This window comes from Rutidosis leptorrhynchoides, chromosome 3 (genome assembly GCF_046630445.1).
Source record: "Rutidosis leptorrhynchoides isolate AG116_Rl617_1_P2 chromosome 3, CSIRO_AGI_Rlap_v1, whole genome shotgun sequence".
Lineage (NCBI taxonomy): Eukaryota > Viridiplantae > Streptophyta > Magnoliopsida > Asterales > Asteraceae > Rutidosis > Rutidosis leptorrhynchoides.
Genome location: NC_092335.1, coordinates 414460105 through 414466261, shown reverse-complemented (window position 1 = coordinate 414466261; position 6157 = coordinate 414460105).

Below are 6157 nucleotides of genomic sequence, written 5' to 3'. Positions count from 1 at the left end.
AGGGTTTAGATTTAGGATTTAGATTGAGTTTTTAACACGAACGGTTTAGAGTTTAGGGTTTAGGGTTTAGGGTTTGGTGTTTTGGGTTTATTTCAAATCCAAAATCTACAACAATCATTACTTTGTTAATATATAAGCAAATTTGTGTACATACCTTCAGCATTGAAAGATCATTTGTAGCAGAAAGAAAATGATTAAGTGAGATATCAGGTAAACAATTTTCAAGTTAAAATAAAATCCGATCAATCACATATGCAAGCAACTAACATAATGCAACTTACAAAATTTCTGTTGAATCGGCAGAATATGAAAAATAAGATTGCCATCAAGATATATGGTTACCGTTTGTCCTGAATACAACATTTATGACCAAGGATGAACCACCATATGAAGAAACTGAATGTGTTATCCCTACAAAGGAAGCAGAAACAACATCAGTAAAAGACAACTGAACTGAGCCACCAGTTTGCATAGTATTATGATAGCGTCATGCAAAATTACACTAAACGGATTTCTTTTGACGTTTCTAGATGCCATTACACTGTAATTGTCTGATGCAATGCATCCAAGTAAATTCAAATCATCACATACCCATTTGAATTCCATTGTTATAACATCATATAAATATAGCGACAACAGCAAACATCAGATACATAAAGGGATTGCACGAGTGGTTTAACAGTATAGCAAAAGGTTGCTGAAGTTGTAGTTACGTAGCGTCAGAAACCGTTGTGTTAAACAAAAGGATGTTGTTGGTTTCTACTGCTACACTTATTAGTCATTTTTCCTCTTTGTAGATTCTGGAAGGTTGATCTGTAACAACAATCATTGTGGTGGTTAGAGACATGAAAAAATGGAGTTGACATTAGGTAGAAGAACTTAAATTGTACACTTCAATCATATGTTCCATTTTTTTAAAAAATGTGATAATTATAAATATTAGTACCTATGCAACATTGAAGTTGCTTTCGATTAACAGCAGTAGATAGTAATTTAGTAATTCATGAGGTGTTAGAAAATGCTTAAAAGGAGTGGCTTTTTAGATAGACTTTTTTAAAATAAATACAAACTTACTCGCCAAATGCGGTGTTCCTACAAATATGAGCATAAACCCGAAAACATGAACTTTTTGAAACCTTAACCAACATATTGAAAAAGAAACAGAACCAGTGATCCGTAGTCCAATTTCCGAAGATCCCATAGTAGATGACTCAGACCAATATAACAAATACCAAATACTTATCAACCAGATGCTTAAAGAAATTTATAAGCACAAATGCTATCTTCTTAAAACAGAGTATTCATGAGATAATTATGGGAAAAGCATTTTTGTAGAAATATAGTATAACTAAAGATCATGAATGTCATAATATAATGCAGCAAAAGAAGCAATCTGCATTATATGAAGTACACACTAAAATTGCTAGAAAACTGACCCTAATCATATGCTAGAAAACACACTAAAATTCACGTTTCTATTATAACCGTTTCATGCAGGTAACATTCAACCTATTATAACCGTTTCTATTATATTTTGCAAATACATGTGTACATTGATCAGGTAACTTGCATTTGCAGTAACTAGCATTTGGAATCTTCAAAAATGTAACCAATAGTTGCCTCCTTCATATACATCAATCTTGCACCCGCCGATACTCTAATGGCAAGTAAGTTTCTAATACTTTGACCACAATAATTGAATATGCAAACCATCAGGTTTGACTGAAAATATAAAAAAAACATGACATTATAGTAAGATTTATATATTGAGGGTTTGTATTCCATAGAGAATTTATGTTGTGGCACGGATTACTTTAGCAATAGTAGTGGCTAATTTTTCCAGTTGCATACAGCTTCCCATCAGTCCATCTTGATTCTTGCTGTCCCCTGGAATCAATACACAAAAATGTTAGAGCGGTATATCGAGAATGTGGCGGGGCAAAACCTGAAACTGGTTGTTTTTGTCTAGTACGAACCTAAAATCGAGATACTTAGTGTCTTAGTCTCACATATTCAGCCAGGGCAAAACTTTAGGTCATCTTCTATGCAAAAACCAACAAAGTTAACTTCAAGTCTTAATAAATAACTAAAGGGAAACTGTCAAACTCAAGACTAACTATAATCTCAGATTTTATAAAAATAAATAAAAACAAATCAGTGCCAAATTATGAATAGAGCTTGCACTTACAGGAAATTGTTCTGTTATAAGCTTGCATACAGCATCAGTTTTCAAATTTAACTTCAAACTACACTTGTTTGCATACTGAGGACTCAAAGTTACAAGTTCCAATATACGACCAAGATATTACTGTCTTGATTTTCTGAATTTACACCAAAAGAAACAGCATGACACCTTTGAAACTGCAACTATGTAAAACAACCAGACAATGGCCTAGGGAAATAGCATCTTGCAATTGGTTTGAAACTGCAACTATGTAGAACTGATGGATAAGAACAGATTGAATTATCCACAATAGAATGAAACAAGTGACCTTTACTTCCCTGAATTTTGTTTTTGATGAAAGCAGCTAGCAATGTTGAGTTACAATAGGGCTGCCCATTAACAAACTTTGCTTAGCTCCTTTTAGCTTATACATGTCCTAAACTCATCAGCTTTGATGACCAAGGAACACTAAACAATTCCTACTGCTAAGACTTGATAGAAAACTTCACACAAGAGCAGATGAATGTTTCGCGCCATTCAGTGTCGTCTCAACAATTTAAAGGCCCTAGACGAAAATAAAAATAGGCCCACATATACATTAAATTTTTTTACTACGCATAGAAAAATAATACTCCAAATTATCTATTTATTTACTTACATTGTATTTAACTATTAAAAACAATGTATTTTAACTTTAATTGACAATTTTTTATTTGATTTAATTAAATATATTGAGAAAAATATTTACATATTCAAAATTGACGCCACCACCATTACTATATCGTATCTGAGATTTTTTTTATCAAGATTCTAGAATTAACATAGTGTACATCATATCATTCACTAAAGAAATTATATTAAAAACATATAAACTGGAACACAAAAACAATCTCCATAACCAGTTATGACACATAAAATAAAAAGTATACATATTGTAACACATCAACAATCAATTAACATCAACAATCAATTAACATCAACAATCAATTAACATATGTATTGAAACACAACAACAATCATATATCAATAGGGGATTGAGAGAGATTGCACCATCAAATTTAAGTTCAATTGATGAATTGGCACAAAATCAGTATAATCATTAGCAAAACTGAAAAATTACTCTGTTGAAAACACATATAAATATCTATGCATCTTTAAAATCCCCAAACCGATAAAGATGAGATTTTACAAATCATTGAAAGAATCATAGCAGATCAATTGATATAAATGATAACTCAAATGTATAGCTCCAACAGTCTAAATGAAGGAATCAAGCCGCTCTGTTGGCCTTTCTTTGCTCATCTCTCAAAATCACGAATCACGAATCACCAAACCCTAGAAAACGAAATCCCAATATTATGACGTTTTCAAATCAATTAACAAAGAAAAAACCTAAACTGAAGCACATAAACTAATACATGGTTCCGAAATTTGACTTAATCGAACCTGATTTGAGCGACTAAGGTTTTTGACTTAAAAGTATAGATTATCGATCCGAAATAATTTGGTCCCACATTGTTAATTTGATGGACAGTTTTAGCAACTGGTAAAGTTTCGTGAGTTTTGATACAGTGGTTTTCATATGAGAAGGAAGCGATAATGGGAAGAAGGAAAATGGTTTTCTAGGGAATGTTAAAAATTTTTATTTAGTGAAAAATAGAGGGAATATTTTTCGACTCAATTTTGTCTTTTTTTATTCGATCATAACATATATTTGCTCACTATCACATTATTTAGATTGCTTACTTTGGATTTTGGATCAATTATATTTGTTTAGTATGTTTTAAGTTTTTCCGAGTAGTTAGAAGAGGCTCATTTATAGATAGTTTTTGTGTTAGATGGTTGCTTTCTGGACGAGAGTTTCCGTTTTCCCCGTTTCTTTTGTATTTTTGTTGAGGGCGTTTTCCTTTTGAAAACAACTTTGTTTCTATATCAGTTTTAGTTATTTTTGCAAAAAGAAAAAAAAATCTATCACATTATTGTCACATAACACTTCTTCGGACTAACCAGAAAGTAACCTACTCTTTTTATTACAACAACAACAACAACAAAACCTAATACCACGTGAGTGGTCTATGAGGGAGGTGAGATGTAGACAATTCTTCCTCTATCCGGGAATAAAAACAAGTCATTTCTCCACCCAGGGTGAAACACTCAAAAGTAGATAAAGGCATCTCTCTCTATTCGACGGATAAAGAAATTGCTTTCGAGTGGATTTACGGCCAATAAGTAGGAAATTTAAAAAAAAAAATAGTAAAATAAAATTAAAAATAAAATTGAGACGCCGTGAAAATGATAGAATCAAATTTCGATGAGTTTTAAATCATGTCTGAAATTCAATTTAGGCTCTAAAAGGCAGTCAAGACGTCAATAAATCGACGCTTGCTGTTGGCTCAAAAATAGAGCCGACACACTCTATTTATTACTTTTCTATAAACTATTTCATTAAAACTAGAAAAACAACATTACATTAAATTATATATCTGTATGTAAAAGATAAAGTGCAAATGAATAGTACTATTCGTTTTTCACTTTTTGCAAACTTTACCCCTTAACTTTCATTATAATACAAATCGAACCCCCCACTTTATACGTATATTTTTTCCCAAATTTCACAAGCTTAACTCCCTAACTTTTATTAAAATACAAATCAAACCCCCACTTTACTAACTTTTTTTTTTACTAATATTCAATTTTCACAAACTTAACCCCCTAACTTTTATTAAAATACAAATCGACCCCTCACTTTATACGTAAAGTTTTTTCAAATTTCACAAACTTAACCCACTAACTTTTATTAAAATACAAATCGAACCCCCACTTTACTAACTTTTTTTTTTTAAAATAAAACCCGAACGCTAAAAGAAGCAACTTTCACAAAAGGAACAACCCTTCAATGTTATGTCGAAAAAAATTATTTTTTACAAAGTAGATTAAGATTTTTTTTTAACTCGCATTCAAAACGGAGCCCCCGGCGCGAAGCGAGGGCTCCACAACTAGTTAAAACTAAACAACATTGCATTACATTAAAAGTTAAAACAAAAAACATTACACTAAAATTGAAAAATACAATAAAACTACTCTTCGTCTTCAAATTCCTTGTTCGAATCTATTTCGAGTTCATCATCTTCGTCATCAGACATGTGAGAAGGTCCTAATGTGTGAAGGTCTCGCTGCTTTGGAACACCGTAATTAGATGGAAGGTTCTAAGTAAATCGGTATCATTACATTTTTTACGAAAATAAGTAAAATTCAAATAAACAGGTACGTGAAAGTAGTTCGTTATACCGTGATGAGAATCGGAGAATAGATAGAGACTGTGACATGAAAAGATAAAGAGAGAATTAATATAACATTTACATTGAAAAAGTAATAAAAATAGTTTAAGAAATAAAAAATAAAAAACCTATGTGCATTGTAAGGGGCAACGATCCCATTTTTTGACCTCAAACAGTCATTTTGACCAACTACGTCCATTCTCATATATGTTGAAATAGGGCGAGAAGCAGGGTGACATTAACCACGGCAGCAGAGGGAGGCGGGAACGCCATTGGCACCCTCGAGGGTGCAAATGAGGTGGTGAAAGGGCGAGAAGGGTTGAGATTCGTCAAGTCTTAGAGGGCGTCTCACAACTTCTTTTACGTTTAAGTTTTTTTGTTTTTAAAAAAAGTATAATTTAAATAGTTGGTTACAATTTGATATATATGTTATAGTTCGCTTGACCAGGCCTAACAATCTATTTCACACCTCATTGTTTTTAAATATAAAAATACCAATAGTTCATTTTTAAACAAAATAATCAGAATAAATGGCATGGAATTCAAACCGAAAAAAGTTACACCGAGTATGATAAATGACTTTTGGATCAATCAAAACCTAACCTAATTCAATATTCAATTTTTGAAAAATTTTGAATTTTGGTTAACCGAAAACCAAATTTAAACAAATAAATATTTTATTTTAGTTAAACATGTAATGTAATGTGATATGACA